General features: G+C 51.6%; 2 long non-coding RNA genes across 3 annotated transcripts; both read right to left on the reverse strand.

The window, feature by feature from the left end:
• Window positions 1–12,171: 12,171 nt before the first annotated feature.
• Window positions 12,172–17,175, reverse strand: LOC112410761 (uncharacterized). 2 transcript variants are annotated; one of them, XR_003005496.1, is made up of 4 exons: window positions 17,043–17,175; window positions 15,128–15,381; window positions 14,370–14,497; window positions 12,172–12,568 (listed from the first exon to the last, which is right to left on the reverse strand). It is a non-coding gene; the product is annotated as an uncharacterized LOC112410761 (long non-coding RNA). The 2 variants fall into 2 exon arrangements; XR_003005497.1 differs by lacking the exon at window positions 14,370–14,497.
• Window positions 17,176–18,361: 1,186 nt separating this feature from the next.
• LOC112410755 (uncharacterized) lies at window positions 18,362–22,263 on the reverse strand. Its single transcript, XR_003005495.1, has 3 exons — window positions 22,128–22,263; window positions 20,545–20,598; window positions 18,362–19,931 (listed from the first exon to the last, which is right to left on the reverse strand). It is a non-coding gene; the product is annotated as an uncharacterized LOC112410755 (long non-coding RNA).
• Window positions 22,264–22,704: the final 441 nt, after the last annotated feature.

The following is a 22,704-nucleotide window of genomic DNA, read 5'->3' on the forward strand; positions in this document are numbered from 1 at the left end:
AAAATTATATTAATTGTATTAGCTGTTTTAATACATAGTTGTGATTCTGTATTATGATAAGCATTTCATTTTTATGTAAATATATCCATATATATGAAATTTAGTTTTTAGGGGTGAAATGTGATGTTTATAATTTACTTTAAAAAAGAAGAAGAGAAATACATGAAGCAAAGCTGGCAAAATGTTAATTGTGAAATTGAAGCAACGCACACATGGGTGTTTGTTATACTATTCTTTCTGTATGTTTGAAAATTTTAATAGAAAAGTTACACAAAGCATGCTATGAGCTTTAGTGGAAAACTGGTTGCAGCAGACTTTGATGGCGCTATTGCTTCAAAGCGATCGGGGGCCAGGAACTGCTGGCGAGAGCCCCGTAGCTCTGGAGGACTCGTCTTACCTCCCAGGGCGGTGCAAAGGAGCATCCCAGCAGCTTGGCAGGCTCCGCCCTGCTTCCAGGGCCGGCCTGAAAAGCCAGCTGCTGCTCGGAGACAGGCAGCTCTCAATCAGCTCAGCTGTTGTAGCAAAAGGCCTTTGGTGCCCGGCCAACCCCAGAGTTGGGAGCAACTCCGACACCATGTCTCTGGTTTCTAGTAGCGCAGATGTATGGCTTTTGGATTTGGAAGGGGAAAAGATTCCTTAAATCCAAGTCAAAAGCTTGCTAGAACCACCCTCCTAAGCTAAACAGAAACAGACGAAAAACTTTCCCTCTGTGCAGTTTTGTTTTTGTTTGTTTTTGTTTTTAGCCCCAAGGCTTGAGGGATCTCAGTGGCCCCAGCAGGGATAGAACCCACGACCCCTGCAGTGGAAGCGCAGAGCCCTAACCATTGGACCACCAGGGAATTTCGAGCCTTCTGTGCAGCTTGAATGGGATAACTCCAGGTGGTGTCAGGCTTTGTGTGACCGTACATGTGAAGGTGCTCAGGGAAGGCGCTCTTCCCTTCTGTAAAGTAAACTTGGGAAATAGTCCATTTTCTCATCATCTCTAGGTTATGGGATTTGGGGGTCATATCCTTTTCGTATTTATACTTTGCTGTACTTTTCAAAATTTCTGCCATCACCACGTACTCTTCTCCCAGTAAGCTTTTTGGTCTCTACCTGCAGTATCAGCTGGACCCGTTCTGCGGTGACTAACAAATCCAGATGAAACTGAAGCACACTGGGAATTTGTGGCTTCACGGGCAGGGGCGGGTCTTGGGTACCGCTGGGCCTGGGGGTCTTTCTCTCTCTTCATCCCGCAGGTCTCCCTCTCGAGTTGGCTCCACTCTCAGGCAGATGCTTCCCTTGTGGTCACAACACAGCTTTAGACGTGCCTCTTTCCAGCGTCAAGTCTAGTGGGAAAAATTTCTGGCCCATGATTCCTGGCAAAATGTTCTTTGCATCTCCTTGGCTCATGTACCCACCTAAAAACCAATGCTGGGGCAAGAAGGCTAGAGCAACTGATCAGTTCCTGTCCCCTGAGATGGAGGTGGGACCACGCACTTGGGCTAGGAGAAGGAAGGGTCATTTCCCAGAGGCAGTGTGGTGTCCAGTTAGTAAAATGAGGGAATACATGAAACATAACCAGAAAATCACACATACTTCGTCTTGCTGCTCCCAGAAAGGATTTGCAATGATGCAGGAAGGAGGACACTTAGGCTAAGGAAAGCTGCTTTAAGTGAACCCAGAATTTAGCTCTGAGGTTCCTGGCAACCAAGGCAAAGGGAAAGGCTAACTCATCAGAATGAAAGAGTAAGTTAGGATCGACAACCCTGATGATAAAACTTGCCTAAGAGTCCAATGCTCAGTTAAGCTGTCCTCTTCCGCTGTCTTCTCTCTCCATTTCCAATGTTTCTTACTGTTTCACTTTTTGTCTCTCTTGGGCAATCTCTGCCTTTTTTCTCATGCCGCTGAGATGAGTCCTTGTCCCCTGTCTCTGCCCAGAGCCACCATATTGTCCCTTGACCTTTCTTCATATGTTTGTTGAGTTGGAAACCATAAGGACCTCCAGGGACTTAGACTAGTGATGTGATAACATTTCCTTATGCTCCTGAAGGGAGGGGTTAACCTTAAAACTAAAGGCTAAAAATCCACTGCCCTCGGAGGGTCAGCCCGGAGTTTAGTGCAGTTTCTCTTTTCGAGTCATCTACCCTCCCTGGACCCTTGGAAAAGGGATACACTGGATCGGATGGCAACATCCCCGTGTAACTCTGCAAAGTGCTTTATGCGGTGGGAAAGTAGAATTCTCCCACAGAACCCCATTTCACAATGTCTTTTGCATCAAAATGGTTTTCAGAGATTTTCTGCCCAGACCACGCAGTTTCTCACAGATCCTAAGCAGTTCACACTCCATTCTTCTTCCTCTGTTGACAGCCGGAGGAAGCACATCTGCTCCGGGGCAGGCGTGGTGCTGGCGTCCCCTGCCCTGTTCTCCCAGGGCAGCCAGCAGCTGCAGATGTGCAGAGGGGCCGGCCCTGTGGGAGCCTTGCTGACAAACACCACGGGTGCTCTGGGGAAAGAAAAGGTTGACCCCTGTTTCCTACTCCTAGGCTTCAAGTTTACAAAGTAGCTACAGGCAACTGTGGGATCCCAAATATGGGGGAGAGAGGGGCACCTTTTGGCCTTACTCCTGCTTGGGGTCTTTTCTTTCCTAGATTTGTTCTATTTGCCCCTTTTTAAGTGCCAGCATTTTTTTCTCCCCGCGGGAAGAGGCAGACAGGAGAACAATTTGACTGCGGCAAGGGAATGATTTGTAACTGTTCCTCTATAATCTGTCAAGTCTCTCTTTTGTGTTATTCTTTTTTTAAATTAATTAATTAATTAATTTATTTTTGGCTTGTTGGGTCTTCATTGCTGCGCATGGGCTTTCTCTAGCTGCAGCGAGTGAGGGCTACTCTTCGTTGCGGTGTGCGGGCTTCTCATTGCAGTGGCTTCTCTTGCTGCAGAGCACGGGCTCTAGGCGCGTGGGCTTCAGTAGTTGTGGCCCGTGGGCTCAGTGGTTGTGGCTTGTGGGCTCTAGAGCGCAGGCTCAGTAATTGTGGTGCACGAGCTTAGTTGCTCTGCGGCATGTGGGATCTTCCCGGACCAGGGCTCACACCCATGCCCCCTGCATTGGCAGGCGGATTCTCAACCACTGCGCCACCAGGGAAGTCCCTGATTTATAGTCTGGATTTAGTACTTAACTTGGAGTTGTACGGTCTGTGGAGCATCTGTTTGTTTTACTTCACAGAACATATGTGACGGGGCAACAGCCACGTTCATCTCCAAGGGGAGAACCATTGCTCAGAATTGGTCGTAATTATTTCAGCTTTTTTTTTGTTTTTTTCAACCCCAAACTCCCAATCCATCCCTCTCCCTCCCGCCCCCTTTGGCAACCACAAGTCTGTTCTCTGTGTCTGTGAGTCTGTTTCTGTTTTGTATATAAGTTCATTTGTGCCATATTTTAGATTCCACATGGAAGTGATATCATATGGTTTTTGTCTTTCTCTTTGTGACTTCACTTAGTATGATAATCTCTAGTTGTATCCATGTTGCTGCAAGTGGCATTTTTCATTCTTTTTGATGGCTGAGTAGTATTCCACTGTATATATGTACCACATCTTCTTTATCCATTCATCTGTCAATGAATATTTATGTTGCTTCCATGTCTTGGCTATTGTGAATAGTGCTGCTATGAACACTTGGGTGCATGTACCTTTCTGAATCATAGTTTTGTCCAGGTATATGCCCAGGGGTGAGATTGCTGGATTATATGGGAACTTTATTTTTAGTTTTCTGAGGAACCTCCATACTGTTTTCTGCAGTGTATTTCAGCCTTTTGTTGGGGACAGGGTATGACCTAATAAGGCTGTGCCTAGGTTGTGTGTTGTGGTAGAAAGACATCCCTACCATACAGAACTTTTTCTCTGCTGCCCTGTCCCTTCATTCTCTCCCAGGTGGACCAAGGGGCAGGCCACAATGGCTTTCTTTCAAGACAGAAGCCCCACTAAGTCACTAATGTTATCTAGTTAGAAGCCTTATTTTAAAAATTGGATTGCAAAGTATAGTGTATCTCGTATGATTAAACATGCTTTTTCCTCCCAGTGGTTTTTACGAGTCTATTACAAATGGACAGATTTCGCTTTAAACAAAAGGTCTTTTATTATTACACTGACCGTGTATAAACACCGATTAAACGTTTCTTCCTGAGAAGGGTTGTTTAGAAACACCAACACGGAAGAATCCTGAGTGATTTTACTGATGGCGGAACCATTGGCAGTTTTATGGTGAAAGAAGATAATTTAGCAGCTAAAGCAAGTTTGTGCCTCACCTAACAAAGGGTCGTTTACGAAACTGCCGCGTGTGTGCCTCCACTCTGGACTTTCCGTCGGTAGAGAGGTTGGAACAATTACACGGAACTCAGGAGACTTCCTTTAAACAAGCAAAGGTTTCTAGTTGACAACAGGAGTGTAAATGTGACTCCAGTCAGTGAATTTGCTAATAGAGCTTTCCTAGCTGTGATTTTAGCTGTGAGCAGCTGAGAGAGTGAAATTTCTCCTTTGTCTTCCCACTTACTCATCTCCAATTAAATTTCTTACAATGAATTCACAGGCTTTTAGGGATTTTCAGCTAATTTTTAAACCTTGACTAAAATTCTTCAAACAGTATACTTAAGCCCCACAGGTTAGGATGGTGCCCCAGAAAGTTAGTTTATAACCACGATCATGGGTCATATTCCCTGCACTGCCTTCTGGGGGTGGTGCATGTGGGGAAAACACACTGATAGTCTAAACTTTGGATTTTTGAGGGGAGGAAACAGGGTTTTGTTCTAGCACTTTGCATTCATTACAGGGCTACTAGGAGAGGACAAGAGAGAGGCAGGTCTCTATGCAAGGTCACGGCCACTCTGGACCAACAGCTCAAAGGGTGTGTGTGGTGATTAATTTTATGTGTCAGTTGGAAGGTGTTTTTGGATGAGATTAACATTTAAATTGGTGAACTTTGAGTAAAGCAGATTGCCCTCCCTAATGTGAGTGGGTCTCATCCAATCAGTTGAAGGCCTGGATAGAACAAAAAGACCTGACTCCCTAAGCTGGAGGAAGTGTCCAGCTGATGGCGCAGATTTGGGACTTGGCAGCCTCCGTAATTGCAGGAGCCAATTTCTTGTAATAAATTTATTTCTATACATAGCCTATTGGTTCTGTTTCTCTGGAGAACCCTGATTAACACAGTCGGTCCTGCTGAGGCTGGCTCATTTGTGCAAGATTGCAGACTTCTGGTCAGTGGGATCTGCTGCAATCTTCCTTAAAACCCCCAGACCAAAAAACACACACCTCCCGCCTGGCTCAGAAGCGTCTTCTTGGTGTGCTTGGGTGCCATCTAGTGCCAAATTTAGGTACTGCAAAGTCTAGCCATCCCTCTACTCACTGTTTTCATCCCCATCATCACAGATTTAATTCCCTGAGCACATGTTAGTAGATCTCCATACTCATGTACATCTTTCCCTCTTTTATTCACTCAACAAACGTTTAGTGAAGGCTTCCTTGTGCGCAAGGCTTTGCAGCAGGCGGTCTCTCTCCTTCACGGAGCTCACAGCTAAGCTGGAGACACGGAATAAAAACAGATGATTGTAATCATGTATGCTCAGGCCCAAGCAAGAAACGTGAACAAGGAGCTAAGGGATGAATAAGGAAGATTTCTGGGTGAGCACTGTGGGATGGAGTGTTTTCCTCTGCTCCAGGCACAGTGTTGGCTCTGGACAGAGGGGGTCATGGCCGCTTCCCTCCAGCAGCTTTGGGCCTCCTGGGCCCGTTCACCTCCCCTGCTTGCTTCCTTCCCAATGCATTCATCCTACAGTGAGCATAGCTGTGGCGGCCACCGGCAGGAACTCAGCTACACTGTCTCCTTCAGTCTCCTTACTTTATGCTTGAGGCATGGCGGCTGCAGAGAGGCACGTAGCCCCGAAGTGAGGACAGTGGGCTTTGGAGGTAGGCTGTCTAGGAGCAGATCCAAGCTCTGGAGAGCTTGCCTTCATTTGCTTGTGGGTTAAATGCAAAGAATAGTATTGCCTGTGTAGAGTTATGTTAGGGAAATTCAATGTGATAACATGCATGACTGGTCTGAGTTTTTCATTGCGAACACCAAAAATCAAACCTGGCCAACTTAAGTAGAAAATGCGGTTTCTTGGGGAAATGTCAGATAGCTCACAGAAATGCACGTGGACTTAGAAGTGTTTCTATTAAGTTCTATTCTTTCTCTCTCGACTTTTTCTTTCATCTTTTTTTTAAATTGAAGTATAGTTGATTTACAGTGTTGTGTTAGGTGCACAATAAAGGTGATTCAGTTATACATATACATACACGCACACATATAAGTGTATATACATGTGTGTGCGTGTACATATATATTCTTTTTCAGATTCTTTTCCGTTAGAGGTTTTTACGAGACACTGAGTAGAGTTCCCTGTACTCTACACTAGGTCCTTGCTGGTTACCTATTTTAAATGTAGTAGTGTGGATATGCTATAATCCCAAACTCCTAATTTACTGACCCCCCTCCCTGCCCCCTCCCTTGCTATCCCCTTTGGTAACCATAAGTTTGCTTTCTGTGTCTGAGTCTATTTCTGGTTTGTAAATAAGTTCGTTTGTATCATTTTTTTAGATCCCACTTGTAAGTGATGTCATATGGTATTTGTCCTTCTCTGTCTGACTCACTTCACTTAGTATGATCATCTCCAGGTCCATCCATGTTGCTGCAAACGGCATTATGTCATTCTTATTTATGGCTGAGTAATATTCCATCTCTCAGCTCTTACTCTTGTACCAGCTTTGTTCTGGCCTCTCTCTGCAGAAAGACTGTTCCACAGTCTCCGTGGAGGATGGCAGGGCGGCTCACAACTCCAAGTTCACACACTGTACGTTGGTCCTCTAGGGAGAGACTGCATCTCTCAGCAAATCAGATCCGTGGGCAGAGATCCTGAGCAGCCCGGCTCAGATCAGGTGCGGGTTCTGGGTGCACCCGGACGCCCCCTCCTGTGAGGCTGGGCAGAAGGCAGGGCCGGGGAGGAGAGTCCACAGGGGCTGCCCTGGTGCCGGTCAGTGCCGCAAGAGTGTGGAGCCCCCCTCGGGGCCGGTGCCTGTCCCCTTGGACTGGCGCTGGGAGTCCATCCGAGATGAGGGAGCCGAGAGTTGCAGAGGGTCCACCCTGCTTCCCGGGGTGGGTGGTGGGGAATCAGTGGACCTGAGTCTTCCTGCAAGTCCCCCCTTTGCCCGTCAGGAACTTCTGCTGGGCCACACGGTCCTGGCCTCAGAGCCCTGGCCCCCCAGGGAGCTGCTCTGCCTCACGCCTCACAGTGACCTTCCTGCTGATGTGCGACTCTTGTCACAGGCAGGCCTGGCCTTAGCCCTGTTTGGATTTGGTGTCTCAGAAACAGAGGACACTTGGATGCTGTCCTTCAGGCACCGGGGTGATTTCCTTGCATCTGCCAGAGTGTGGCAGTGGTTCTTTAGAGATCAGGGCCCTGCAATGCCAGTGCGGGAGCTCTTGTGAAGGGGCGGGACGTCCCTCAGGAGCCAGGCTGTGGGGCTGGGGTGAGGGCTGGACCCAGGGTAGGCGACCCCTCCCTCCTCTCCCTGGCGGGGTCTCTGCCTCCTGCCCCTACTCACACCCCCCGAGGCCACCCTCCCTCCCTCACACGGCCCCGTCCCTCTCCCGTGTGGAGCTCACGTGTGCTGAGTGAGCGTCCTGAGGCTGGAGGGGTGCTCCTTCAGGCCAGACATGTAGGTACTGCTTTATTGGAGAAGCCACCTTAAGCCCATGGTAAGGACCACGTATTGAGCACCTACTATATGCTGGGCGCTGTGCTGGGTGCTTTCCTTACGATTACATTCTCTCCAATATCCTGGGCACTTGGTGGGTGCTTTTGTCTCCATTTTACAGATGGGACGATTGTCGCAGGGTCTGGGGGTCGTTGAGCCCAGACAAGCGTGAGCAGCAGATCAAGGTCCACTCAGCCCCGGGTTCTTCCCACTTCTCGACCTGGAATTTATCTGGAGAATCCCAGATAAATTCAGGCATCATTGGACGGCCCCCCGCAGGGGCTTATGGTGGGTGGGGTATGGTCACCTCTTCTGAGATCCGCCTCCCACCCCACGGGTGGGAGGGCTTGCCTGCCGCCTCCAGAGTCTCAGGCCCAACGAGGGGCCGGTACCCTCCTCACCCATCCCTTCCCTACGCAGTCTGCTCTGTGCTAGACGCTGAGGCTCCCGCCAGGAAGGTGCTGCCGTGTGATGGCCTCCGGTCGGGGGCGGCCGGGGGACGCGGTCCATGTCCACACACTCAGGGTTGTCCTGGGGATGGGCCCATCTCTCGCAGGCAGCTGAGAGCTGGAGCTGACTGCCAGCCTGCCGGCCGCTAATGACTGCTAGAAACCAGATGCTTTAGAGTGGGATATATTTTTGTCTCACTCTTCATTTTATTCCATGATAAGATGACTTTTCAGTGAATTCATTGGGAACCCTGACTTTGGGAGAGCCAGGTGCCTGGACAGGATCTGGGCTTGGCCCCGGGTGGGTCTGGGCCACGGAGACAAGGGCCACTACGCCTCACCCAGGGCAGGCAGCTGAACCAAGCTCTGCTTATACGCAGCAATAAGAGCGAGCGCTCAACCCCTCTTCTGTTTAAACCGGCCCCCGGGCCACGTGCACTGGAGTGCTTCGGTTACCACATTGCTCTTCCTAGTCGGGGACCCTGATTTCACAAGAGCCAGGAGGAGGTGGCCCTGCTCACTGCAGCTTTGCTCCAGAGCGTCTGCCCTGCTGCACGTGGTTGCTTCTGTGTGGGAGGATTGGGGCTGTGTGGTCTCCCTCTGCACATTCCACTTGGGAAGGTCAGGGTGCCTCAGTTGGCCCGCCCTGCTGGCCTCTGGTCAAGGAGGAGCCGTGTGGCCATGGTGACAACCACAGCCAGTGGGACTGGTTCTTCTGCTGAGCTCCGCCCCCCGCTCTGTTCAGCTGAGCGGAAGTGATGCACCAGTCGCCTAGGGTCACTACCATCATGGCTGCTGTAGGCATTTGGACCAGTGGGCTGATTCCCTGCAGGGGCGCAAGCCCGCACCGTGTAAGGGAGTTGAAGGCGGCTGCGGGTTTTGCCTACAAGTCATGGATCATTTGGGAGCCTCAGATGAGAATCCCAGCCGGGCTGCCTGGTGATACAGCCTGCCTTACACTCCCCTTCCTGCTGCGAGGCAGGGGCTGCGGTGGGATCAGGACAGAGTGTGACCTTGTCCTGCTCTCTGCTTGGAGGGACCTTGGTCTCACTGCTCTGGGGGCTGGGGGTGGGCGGCGGTTATGAGGGAGTGGAGGATTTTTTTTGTCTGTTTTTAATGGCAGATGACCAAGCGAAGGTGCTTTCCCATTGAGAGGCTGGGTCGTTGGGGGGTGGGGGGTGGAGTGGAGGCCTTGGGGTGCATTCTCAGAGCTCAGCCGCTGTTCCTGGTTATCTGAGTGGTGCGTGTGAGTGAGGGGTGGAGGCAGAGAGAGGCAGGGTGACAGCATCAGGGACCCGGGCCCTGGTCTCCATAGCAACTGCTTCTGAGGGGGTGAGCCTGCTGCGTCCTGGTTCCCAGTCTTGACCTGGAAACCTCGCTGTGCTTTGGTGACACGTGACAGAGGGCGAGGGGCCCCAAGGGTCTGTTCTCCCTTCTCCTCCCTGTCTTCATCAAGGTGGGCACCTGGGCTCTGGGTGAGGTGTTGGGGTGATCCGTGGGGGTGGTGGGGGAGTCCCAGTCCCAACAGGGGTGAAGCTGGCCACCAGCTCTGGGACCAGGGTGGGAATGAGCTGGGCCCGGGCAGGGTTTGTGGGAACGGCAGGAATTAGGATAGGAATCCTGATGGAAGGGCCAGGCATGGAACATTGGGTGAGGGGATGTGTTCCAGATTTTTATCAACACTAAACCAGTTCCTTTCCTCTTGGGGCTCACAGGTCAGTAAAGCTGAGGGACATTCCCAGAGGGCAAAGGGGAGATTTTGCAGGGGAGCGTAGTTGAGCTCAGAGGCATGGGAAAGCTGCCCCACAAGGAAGTGGCCAGATGCCCACTGCTTATACGGTCCTCAGCCCTGGCTGGGGCCACCCGTGTGGACCTCCTACCTGGACGACATTTCCTACAGGCAGCAGAAGTTAGAGAGGGAGCTGTGAACGGCCCTGAAGACCTTGGTTCTCTGGAACCTTGTATCTCACTCTTGACCTCAGTTTTCTCATGTGTAAAACGGGACTTCCTAATTCGCAGGATTGTTATGAGGTTTCAACAATGTATATTAGGGACTTCCCTGGTGGTCCAGTGGTTAAGACTCTACGCTTGCACTGTAGGGGGCAGGGGTTCAATCCCTGGTCGGGGAACTAAGATCCCACAAGCCGTGCGGCCCCCCAAAAAACAAACAAACCAACAAACAAAAAAACCAAACAATGTATATGAAAGTACTCCAGATGTTGGAGCACACTGTGGAAATATAAGGGCTGACTTCCCATTCAGCAGGTTAAACTTTACACTGTTTTTTTTTTTGATCTCCCCGTCCAAGGGGGACCTCACCACGCCCCAGCCCAGGCCTGTTACCCGCAGATGACAAGACTGAGGTCAGGGAGGTGGCTGTCCTCCCCGAGAGCCCCCAGCGTCAGGCAGAGTGGGGCTGGAGCCCTGGCTTCCTGCCTGTGGTGCACCGGCCATCTCCACCCAGGTGATGATGGGCTTTGAGAGGCCAGAGTACCCCTTGCCCTGTCAAGGGGCCAGCGTGGGCGGTGGAATCGAATGACAAATCCGGCCTTCGATGTGGGAAACGTCTGGGTCATGGGACCCCCCCGCCGTTAGCGAGGTTGCGTGTGTCCTCAGATCCAGAGCCCGGGTCTGGGGCGGCTTGGGGTGACAGTTCTGCCACCTCCTCGTGCACATCAGAGGCTTGCTCCCTCAGACAGCAGATCCTCTGTAAATGAATGCCACGCACCCAGCTTTCCCCGCCGGGACCACATAAATCTTCTCATTCTTGCCGTATCACTGGCTCTCGTGACAGCTCAAGATGTTTCTCTGCTTCTGAGTATCCCTTTTGTTAAAAGATGTCGGAGCCCTACAGACGTGTTAACCGGTGGCCCCGCTGGCGCCCCCGGCCTCTCCGTTTCCCCAGCTCAGCTTCTGCCTCTTCGCTGCTCCCACAAGTCTTTCCACATCATTCATTTTGACATTTAAAAGTTTCCAAGCTTGTTCTGAAATGGCACAAACACTGCTTTTGTTATTTGCCGGGCTCTGGAATGCTGAGAATCCCAGGACTGGGGGAAGGGCGGGCCTGCATGCCAGGTCAGGACACAGGGGGCCCGGAGCCTTTGCTGGGAGGTGGGCTTCGGGGTCCAAGAATGTGGGGCAGGGTCGTGGCTGCTGCCGCCTTCTGCAGGCTCCCACCGGCCGGATGCTGCTTGCCTTTCAGGTTTCCTTCCTTCTCACCATGCCAGGCCCTTGCTTCTTTCTTCCCGAGGATCCCAGAATCACTCCCAGTGTTCCATTTCTTCAGGAAGGTCACTCCTATTTACCGAGTGGCATGATGTCCTCACCTTCTACCTGGTTCCTGCTCATAACAGGCCCTCCAGTTTTCAGGAGAGGATGTCAGAGAAAACAAACCCAGGCATGTTGGGGTTTCCAGTCATGCAGGTGTTTTCTGATGGTTCTTAAGCGGGTCTGAATGCGAGGGCTATGTTTGTAAGACTTCATGTCCAGTTTGCTTTGGCCAGAGGGGCTCATTTCCCAAGCACATGGCCTCTTACACCGATCGGCTAGTTTGTGGACGTGTGGGGGGTCCCGGGGTGCACGAGGGGGTGGGCGAGCCTGGGCTCCGGTGGGATCTGGCATCTGGAAGGCCACGTGCAAGTCGGCCTGCTGCCTTCCCGGGTCTATGTGTGAGCAGCGCACAATGTTCCTTACAGAGGGGGCACTCCTTGGAGTTTCCAAGACTATGAACGAAAGACAAGCACTGCTGTACCTCTCATCTTCACGTGGAACAAATAGTGCTTTCCAGTTCTGCTTTAGACGGCACAGAAATCAGCAAGACACACTTCTGACTTCTACTAGTTGTTCCCAGGCTTTTGGGTCCCTGGGCTAGAAAAAATGATGACAACGTGGAAGGCATAGGTAACCAAGTTTTATTTTTGACTGCTGAACACATGAAACAAAACGAGACAGAACTACATCCACAGTCACAATCAGTCTCACTTCCTCAAGCACATTTTATGCCTAAAAAGTAGTAGGAAGGGACTACAATCAGAGTGGAAGATGGCTCTTGCCAAGAAAGGACAGATTTCACACTGACATTTTCATGTGGACCAGTGAAAACTCTACCGAAGCTGCGTGTCAGTTAGTGGACCAGCATTTCTGGATCGGAGCTCCTCAAACTTTAAATGCATGCACCAATCTCTGGGCCCGTGTTAAAATGAAGATTCTTATTCATTAAGTCGGGATGGGGCTTGGGAGTCTCCTTTTAATAAGTTCCCAGGTGAGGCCAAGCTCCCAGTTCCAGGCTTTGAGTAGCAAGATTCTGCCCTGTACTGTGCCCCAAATAATCCTGAGCTTCTGTCAAGCCTGCAAAGGACAAAATCAGGTAAAATGGTTATTTTGTGTCATGTAAATAAAAACATCACTTAATCAACTAGATTCTCTGTTATTGCGTGGCCGTGGCCATGGCTGTCAGAGACCACCGACGGCTGTCCTGCCAGGGGCTCAGTGCGGTGATGGGCGAGGACCTTTGTAGCCCTCACACGTGTAAGAATAACGGCTACTGGACTGTGCGCATCGTCCAGGCCCAGCGCCAGCGCCACCAAAAGTGACCGGGGGTTTCAAGCCTGGCTTCCTGGACTCTGCTCATCCCACCAGCCACCTGCCCCTCGCCACCCCCCAACCCACAGTGAGACATGCATTTGACATTGTCACCCTGCACATCCATTTATATGGCTGAAATCAGGTTTTACATAACAATACTTAGCCTTGTTGCATGTGACACACACTAATTAAAAAAACAAAATCTAATCAGTAATATGTGGAATGTAAAAAGAGGATACAAATGAACTTATTTACAAAAACACAGAAAACAAACTTACGGTTACCAAAGGGGAGGCGGGGGAGGGATAAATTAGGAATTTGGAATTAACATATACACACTACTCTATATAAAATAGATAACCAACAAGGACCTACTGTATAGCACAGGAAGCCATACTCAGTATCTTGTAATAACCTATAGTGGAAAAGAATCTAAAAAAAGAATGGATATATGTATAGCTAAGTCATTTTGCTGTACACCTGAAACTAATACAACATTGTAAATCAACTGTATTTCAAATTTATTTATTTGTTTATTTTTGGCTGTGTTGGGTCTTGGTTGCTGCGTGCGGGCTTTCTCTAGTTGCGGCGAGCCGGGGCTATTCTTCATTGCGGTGCGCGGGCTTCTCATTGCGGTGGTTTCTCTTGTTGAGGAGCACAGGCTCTAGGCGCGCGGGCTTCAGTAGTTGTGGCATGTGGGCTCAGTAGTTGTGGCTCGCCGGCTCTAGAGCGCAGGCTCAGTAGTTGTGGCGCACGGGCTTAGTTGCTCCACGGCATGTGGGATCTTCCCCAACCAGGGCTCGACCCCGTGTCCACTGCATTGGCAGGTGGATTCTTAACCACCGTGCCACCAGGGAAGCCCAAATCAACTGTATTTCAATAAAAATTTTTTTAAAATCTAAAATGCTGGTTCTGATCCACTAAATTGATTTCAGGGTCCACCATTAGGTCGTGGCCCAGGGTTTGACAAATACACTGGCGCCTTGAAATCCTTTTCTCAAATTGACAATATGTGACTCTTTGATCTGTTGTGGAGTAAGGCACAGGTCTTCTCTAATGTAAGAAAACCTAATTTAGGAAATACCCACTTAAAATTATGATTTCTTCAAATTCTACCCTGTAAGCTCTTTTAAGAAGATTTTTCTTATTCCATTTTTAAATTTAATTTTTATTTTATATTGGCGTATAGTTGCTTTATAGCGTTGTGTTAGTTTCAGGTGTACAGCAAAGTGATTCAATTATACTTATACACATATCCATTATTTTTCAGATCCTTTTCCCATACAGGTTATTGCAGAGTATTGAGTAGAGCTCCCTGTGCTCTACAGCAGGTCCTTGTGATTGTCTGTGTCATGTATAGTAGTGTGTGTATGTTAATCCCAATCTCCTAATTTATCACGCACTCCCCCACTGCTGCATTTCCCCTTTGGTAACCATAAATTTGTTTTCAAAGTCTCCCAGTCTGTTTCTGTTTTGTAAATAATTTCATTTGTATCATTTTTTTTTTTTAGATTCCCCATATAAGTGATGTCATGTGATATTTGTCTTTCTCTGTCTGACTTACTTTGCTTAATATGAGGGTAATCTCTAGGTCCATCCATGTCACTGCAAATGGCGTTATTTCATTCCTACCCTGTAAGCTCTTAGTGAAGGGATTTTTGCCATCTATTTCTTTGGTAGATCTCAGAGCATCTAAGAAAATAGATGAATGAAAGAACTAGCATATTTACAGATACTTAAGTCCTCGGATGGAAGATTTCAGGATTAATAGATTTTAAAAAGTGTTACCGGTAGGTGTGGTTCAAGGAGCTATGAACAACAAAATGTTTTTGAAATTAAAATGTATACCAACGGAACAGTATGACAGATTTATAAAGGACTTTTGAATGTATCAATAATAGAGGTAATGATAATGTTGATACTTACTGAGTCATTATATGCCTGCTCTGGTAAACATTTTTGTTCATAAGATTACATAGTCTATTTAGAAACTGCCCTTAAAAAACGAAACAAAACAGAATGTGGCTCTGGGGAGATGAGGTGTATCGCACTGGGCTGGGTGATCTTGCTGTTTCCTAGGGATGGGAAGAAGCTTTCAGGGTGTTGTCTAGAGATTTGGAAGCTTTTAACCAGGGAAGTTTATGCAGGGGAACGTAGGGCGGGGCACCGTGGGGAGTGGAAAGCTGGGGCTGCTGTCAGGCCTCCTCCATCCCATGATCCCAGACGGCCACCCCCAGTGGCCACTTCAGCTCTAACGGAGACTGACTTGGACCCAGTCTGACCCAGTTTCAAATTCTGGGGAGGGGAATCAGGTTGGCTCACCAGGAGCAGGTGTCCGTCTCTGTGCAGTCAGTCCTCATCCGGGTCTGCAGTCATGAAGTACAGAGTGTTAGGGCCTCAGCTCTGCCGGCGGGGTGGACCATCATGAGAGCCGTGGTCTGGGCAGGTGCCCCCAAAGTGTCTATGACGGGGACTTCCCTGGTGGGCCAGTGGCTAAGACTCCGTGCTGCCGATGCAGGGGGCGCGGGTTCGATCCCTGGTCAGGGAACTAAGATCCCACAGGCTGTGTGGCGTGGCTAAAAGATAAAAAAAAGGAAAAAGTGGTTATGACACTGTGGAACCCTTTGTTCACATAAGGTCTTACCTAACAGCCAACTATGAAAGATGGATAAAGGCTGAGTTGTTCTGGTAAAGGAGATGGTAGCCAAAGTCCCACCAAACTGGCATCCCTCCCCTGGGGCTGAGGAGTGTTTTGAAAACCGTGGCTCTAGCTGTGTCCCCTGTTTTTACAGAAAAGTGAGGCTAGAGCCTGAGGTTACCTCCTCAGAGGTACACAGCAGCTTAGTGTTAGGGCTTGACGAGCATCAGGCGCCTGGACTCCTGGGGGGATGTTCTCCCTGAGCCTTGCCCCATCTGCTGCTCGGTTCCGGGTACCAAATACACAACTGCTGGCAAAGTCTTCTGTTTCAGTAAAATGTCTCTCTTTAGAAAGAAAAACAACTTGTGGAGTTCCAAGGCGAATTGATTTTGATTTGCAGAGTTAAAAAAAGAATGCAACTACAGTTAAGTGAAATGCCAGAAGACTTGTGTCCCTGGCTGGAAGTTTAGCTTGAGGGATGCTGGCCAGGCTTCCCCAGGTGTGCTCACCTTGCCTAGTCTCGCCCAGCACCCTTCAGCCCTCAGCTCTCCTTTGAACATAGACAAGGGTCTGATGGCCCAGACAGGCTTGCTCTGGTCACTGACCACTTCTCTGGTTGGAAATGTACTTCTGTGCCTCTCGTGGGACCATGACTTCTGTCCTAATGCCTCCCAGTGATGCAAGTGTTGTGTGTGGGCAGAGGCTAAATGAATCAGGAACCTGGTGAACTTGGTCGCCGTATGCATTGGGGTGACTAAGGGTACACTTGGGTAGCTACCTCCCCCACCTCCTTGCCGGCCGATCTAGGGAAAGGTGTTTGGCTATGCGGCTAAGAGAAGAGAGGCTGGCCCCTGGCAATCAGCAGGGTGCCCTTTGCAAAGCCCCATTGCTCCTCTCTCCACTGGGTCAGCGCAGGCTGTCCGGAGGCTCTGCCCTGCACCTGCTTGCACAAGCCACTTGATGGCACTGTTAGAACTGGAGAAAAGAGGCTGCTTCCCCTGAAACTGTTTTCCCTCATTCTAATCCTCTCCAAACTGTCATTTCCACCCACCTCCTTCAAAACAGAACAGAAGAAGATCATTTCATAGCCTGTTCCCTCTGCTCTGCACTGCCCCCCCTGCACCCCATCCCTTCCTGACTGCCTGCAAAGATGAGTAGCCCCTCTGCCCTCTTTCCCGCCCTCAGGGTCCCATCCTTCCATCCTCTTTTCGGATCTTTGTCATTCTGTGTGTTGTGGAGGCCTCTAGGGTTCCAGGCGGCCTACGGAAGGAGAAAGGGCCATGAAAAACTTACAGGGACCTGGGGAACTAAAAGAGAAAGCAGAAGTGCCTGCAGTCCTTCTGGCCGCATGACCTGTGTTCTAGAAGAAAGAAGAAACTAGTGCTGCGTGCACAGAGGCTGCGCGGAGAGGGGTCACTGGGAGAAGGTGCTGGGAGGGAGAGAGGGAGGGGGGAGGAATGTGTGGAGCGCGGGAAGCGGGGGCTCTGGGCGCGGAATCTTGGCATCGGGTCGCGCTGCTTAAAGGCTTTCTGTTCTTGGCTTCCCAGCTGCCACCGTGTCAGAATCCCCCTCCACCGTGTGGTCCCGAGCGACCCTCACCTTCACCCACTGGTTTTGGCCTCTGGTTCCCAGTTCTTGCTGCCACTTCCTCTTCCTGGGAGATGTGAGCGGGGAGCAGACTGGGCAGACCAGGGGCTGGAGACGAGACAGCATAGCTGTCACTGGTCCTGGCACCCTGACCTCAGGTCTCCCAGGCTGCCCAACACCACCCCAGCCCGCCTTCCTCCAGAGGAAGGAGAAAAACGGCATCGCTTGGGAGGAATTTGCTGTGAGAAAAGCATTTTCCCCTAACAATGACCAGGAAATACTGTCTCGACTGATATTCTGGAGGTAACGCTGCCCTTTTGGCGGAGTCATTTGGAGGCTTATTCAACCACGCAAACGCCCATGACACACGGTTCCCAAACTCCGGGCCCACATGGCACAGGCCATGGAGGCGTGCTGGCCACACCCCTCCCCTTGGCCAGCCCTGACCTTGAGCAGGGACTCGGGCCAGCGCGCCCAGTCTGCCTGCAGGAGGGAGGTATCTCTGCTGACTCAGGCCCAGACTGGGGCAGGTGCCTGCCTTCAAGCCCATGAGTAATACCCTGCTTGCCATCTTCAAAGGGCCTTCCCAGGATTAACCAGTTAGTCACCCCCAGGAAAGCCACAGAGCTAGGTATTATCATCCTCATTAAGGCCAAAAAAGCCCAGCCCCCAGGCCAGTGAGAGTCTGGATTTGGGCGCAGGTGGGCAGTGGCTCAGGGTGTCCCAGGGTGATGTCCCTCCATGGTGCAGGGGAGGCTGGAGCTTCTCACTGGGCAGCTTCGCCCACCCAGGGGCTAGGGGAGGGGATTGGAGTCTCAGGCCAACGCCTGTAGATGCAGACAGTTTGACACGGGCTCAGCCACGCGGCTCCACCATCTGCTCTGGACAGTTCAGAAATTGAAGCTGATGGGCCTTCCCATCGCTGCGCCGCCCACCCCTGAGCCACCCAGACGTTTGTGAGATGCGCCTCCGAACACTTTCCTTTTTGTGTCTGCGTGGGGATTTCGAATGACTAAAAACGATAAAGCACAGGTCACTAAAGCACCTTGCAAATCAAAAGTGGGATGTGAACACCTAGAACGGCAGGGGCCCCATGTCCCTCCAGGTCACACCGCCCCGTGGCTTTGTCCTCTTTCAGGTGCACGACACAGAAGGTGAGTTTTAGGCGGTAAGTCTGTGTCCTGGTGACAGGCTGAGGACCTAAGCACCTTCTGGAAGCCAGACAGCAGAGCAATCCTTTCGGTCAACCCTGTCTGCAGCTGCTTTTTATAAACTTGGCATAAATATGTGCTTGGGAAAGCCAGGGCAGCGTATCTGGAAAATATTTTCTACCATTCGAAAACACACACACACACACATGCTTGGAAAGGAAGAAAAAACACAACAGAAATTGTGCATAATACAGAGTGGCTTCACTTGTGGTTTTTTCCATTACTTCCTCAGTTCATTTTTCTGCTGCCAATTTTAGAAGGCCATAAGTCATAGTTGTTGTTAAACTTCGTCAGTTAAAATGTAACTCTAAGAACAAGTCATATGATACATTGGAGCCAAATGGCCCTTTGGAGAGCATGGTGGTGGGATACAGCCCACACGAGCCGGTCCTGGCATCTCGGGTCTTCTCTGCTGTGTTATGCTTCGTCATGCCCACAAGGCAGCAGAGTAACTTCTGCCTCGGCTCCAAAGGGCCACCTATAAGGGGGAAGGAGGCTTTTCAACAGTTACTTTGTGTGACCCGGGAACAGAATGTGGTCGTATTGAAGGGTGATTTCGATACCAGCTCCTCACTTTTCTTTCCCCTAGAAATGGCTGGATCCATTTTCTCATAAACTTCAACCCAGCAGAATCAGAAAGTTAGAGGCAAAGGAGAGGAATTGGCCATTGGAGGCTGGGACTGCCCAGTGCCCCCTCCCATCTCCTTGAAGGAGCTGCAGACCCCGGGGTGGTGACAGTCCGGTGGGTACCTCTGTGCCACACAGAGGTGGGTTGTGCTGGGGTTTCCCCACCTGGCATCATTGGTGGGCTGGGAGCCTTCAAGTGCTGGGCCCTGTGTTTCCCCAGAAGTCCTGGTTTGAAGGCAAAGCCAGGGGTGCAAACAGCGCTTACAGATGCTTGTGTGTAGAACCAGGATAAAAGACACAGCAGTGGACCAGCCTTCAGAGGTCCCCTGCCTCACGGGGTCCCCATTTTTTACATGTCTTTCTGTCCTGTCCCTTTTTCTTTCCCTCAGTCAGTCTCACTGTCACTGAATCCGCCTTGGGGTCTCGGAGGAGAGCAGGGGAAGCTGGGCTGCAGAGCGGGGAGGCTTTCTCAGTAGCCAGGCCCTGAAACTTTGAGCCTGCGGGTCATCTTTGTGCGGCTCAACTGGCACTGGGACCATTGCTCTGAAAACCAGATCATTGCTTCAATCCATGAGCCCATCAGGGACTTTACGGGCAGGACTGACAGATCTGATTCCAGGCTCGGCCCCTGAATTGCCAGGATGCCTGTAGGATAAAGTGCAGCTCTCCCGGGTCCTGAGTGTCCATCCGTCCCAAGGGTGTTGGCCCCCATCTGCTGCCCGGGGGTCCATGCCTTGCCCACGCTGCACAGAACCTTGACAGGAAGGGCAGAGCTGCCCCAGGCCCAGCAGCCGGGCCCCCTGGCCGTGGAGGCTCAGTGTGGGCTGGCTGCTGCCACTGGTTTCAAAATGAACCCAGCTGTGTCACAGCTGGCACGCTCGGAGTTGCCATGCGTCTCTCCTGGGCCTTCTCTCCTCCTTTCAGGCGGAAGTTTTTGGTTCATTCATTCATTCCTTCACTCATCCGACAAATACGCACGGCAGGGCTGCTGTGCTCGCGGCTCTGTGCTGGTCCCACACACGCCGGTGAGAAGGCGCGTCCTTGTCCTCGTGGAGTTTTTATCCTAGTGGGGCAGAGAAACAGACGCAGGCCAGCTCACCCCGCAGTGCCATTTGCACATGATGCCAGCTACAGCCCTGAAGGAAAGGGACAGAGGGCTCAGAGAGCCACCCGGGGAAGATGGCTTAGTCTGGGGCAGAGGGTAGGATGCCCTCGGATCCGCTGCGTACCCGCCAGAGCCTCCCCTGTGGAACGGGCACAGTGCCACTGCTCGTGGGGTAAAATAGCATGTGTGAAAAGCACTCCGACAAGCGTTGGCTGCGCCCGTAACTCCCTCCTGCCTCCCTGATTTATCAGTCACTGGGTCCATTTTCTGCCTCCGCCTTCAGATAAACTGAGTTAATCATCCAACTTTGCCTGGACAAACAGGGAGACCCATTCCAAGAACAGCTTGCCTTAATGACATTTCTGGGGACCTGCCCCCCCAGGTCCTTCCACACCCCCTGTTGCTGAATCTGGTTTCCCCGCCGACGGCCCGTTAAGAGCATGGGTGGGGACCAAGTTCCGCTCTGCACCTCAGGTGTGCCGCCGCCCGGAGCCCGCCTTGCCCTCTGGTCCCAGCTTCTCAGTGCTCTGTCTACGGAGAAATATTTAAAAGACTCAGGAAATGAACTCACATTTTTTTCTTTTTTTTTGTCCTCCCCCTCCTTTTCCAAAACAGTGCAGCCTTCCTGGAAGAAAGCAAACAAAACAAGTGTGACTATTTTAAAAATTATTGGAAAACCCGTTCTGAATGCTATGGCTTTGAACGGCTCCCCTGGGCGGATGTGTTGCCTTGGGTCCCCTTTGTTCCTCACTCCACGGTGTACGTGTGGCGAGAAGGCAGGGCAGCCGAGCGCCTTAAAGTCGGAGGAGCTGATGGGGCCCGAGGAACACCCCTGCCCCAAACGCCCGTGTGCACCTCACACACGGACACGGAGGGGAGTGCACACGTGTGTGTGGCCCGCGTCCACTGGTCAGACAGCCCAGCGCTCTGACCGCCTCCATAGTGTGGCCGGCTTCTGCCAGGCATGGGGGTGACTATCTTGGGTTTCTAGGTGTTCACGGTGTTGTTAGAAATAACATCGTGGGCTGTGTGGGGATTGAAATTGAAGTCTTTTCATTTCGGCCATCTGGGCAGAATGCTTTTCCTTTGATGAGGAAAAAAGTCTTTCCTGTGTTTCAGCTGGAACGCTGCCTCCCAGTTGAGGTGACAGCAGACGCTTGCATGGCCCTGTCTTTGCAGGAGGGTGGAGGCCCAGCCAGCCGTCGGGCTCTCCAGCGGAGAGAAGGCCTTTCAGCTGCTCAGGCGCCCACTTGAGGGGCCCCGGGGCGAGGAGAGCCATCGCGCCGTGTTCAGCAGTGTAGCTGGCTCAGCTCAGGTTTTCCGTTGTCAAGGCGGTGACAGCCACGTGTTACAGACACCCTTGGGAGACATGGCTCTGCTTTCATAACACCGAAGGGTTTTTTTTCTGACTCATCTTCAGAAGATCCCCCTCCCCGCCGCCCCCCTCATTTGAAAATAAATATAATTAGTAACAGGCAGACATACTGTATATAGCCAGCCCTTCCTATCCGGGAGAGTTATAATTAAATGTACATGCTGTCTGTTGTTCACCGTCTGCTAAACGCCTTGCCACCCGCTTTAGGGAAGCAGCAGCCCCTGGGTGGAGGCTGCAGGGAGAGAGATCTGGGGGCGCTGAGTCCAACATCCAGTCGGGAGTGAAGGCCGGACTGTTGGCTGAACGGCAGGTGTGTTCCTTGTCCCCTCATACTGCCCAGCCCTTGGCCTTTCTCCGTCATCAACCTCAAGCTGCTCCGGGAAATGCCTGGTCAGTGCTGGGGGTTGTCCCCTCCGTGGGGGTGGGGGGGGTGGGCAGAGAGATGGTTGCCAAGTATGGTTGTCATGGCAACGTGGTGGCCGCTGCATCTGCAGCCGACGAGGGGCACCTGAGTGCCTGCAGGCTGCGCTCTGTCCTCCCCAGGCCCGGGGCCAAGACCGAGTTCCTCTGTTCCCGGCTCCTGGCCTGAGAGGCTGGCACCCAGGCCTCAGCCCCACCCCACGTGGCCAGAGCCCGGGCAGGTTATCCCCAGGTAACCCTTGGCTCTCCTTCCTGACAACAGGGCAGGCTGGGCACTCGGTGGCCAATGTCCAGGCCCACAGAGAGCTCATATTCTGCTGAAATCAGTGGGTCAGGTGGCCCCAGGAATGCACACGTACCTCCTGGGCTTATTCTGGGACCACAGTGTGGCCAGTAGGCTTGGTGACACAGGCCTGGTGACACAGGAGAGGCTGCGCGCCTCCCATCCCTCAGGCAGGCAAGGCGGTGACCGGATGATGAGTTGGAGGGCCCCGGGCCTGGACCGAATACAGCAACGTCATCTGAACCACAGGCACCTTTACCCAAGTTGCTCAGAGTGTTTTCCAAGCAAACTGTAGTTTCACAAGACCGTGAGAAGTAGGTGGGGTGACAAAGCATTCTTTGTCCCTGTCTTATAGATGGGGAAATGGCAAGGCTTGCCCGGCTGGGTGGTGAGGCCAAGAAGGGGAGAAGGGTGCTCTCCTCCCTAGGGCTCTGGGGCGTGGGCGGCCTGACTCCTGGAGGGAGGGGCCGCCCCCGCAGAGAAGGAGGCCGGGGGTGGGGGAGGCTCAGGGCTTCTCCTCAGCACTGACGGGCCTTGGCGGCCACCCCGGGAACTCGGTCGCAGCCCTGTGGTCTGAGGTGTTGACACTGGCTGTTGGTGACCCCAGGAAGTGTCAGTGTACTGTACCAAGCCCAGTCTGCTCGAAGTTACTG

Source organism: Neophocaena asiaeorientalis, unplaced genomic scaffold (assembly GCF_003031525.2).
Source record: "Neophocaena asiaeorientalis asiaeorientalis breed wild unplaced genomic scaffold, Neophocaena_asiaeorientalis_V1.1 scaffold166, whole genome shotgun sequence".
Lineage (NCBI taxonomy): Eukaryota > Metazoa > Chordata > Mammalia > Artiodactyla > Phocoenidae > Neophocaena > Neophocaena asiaeorientalis.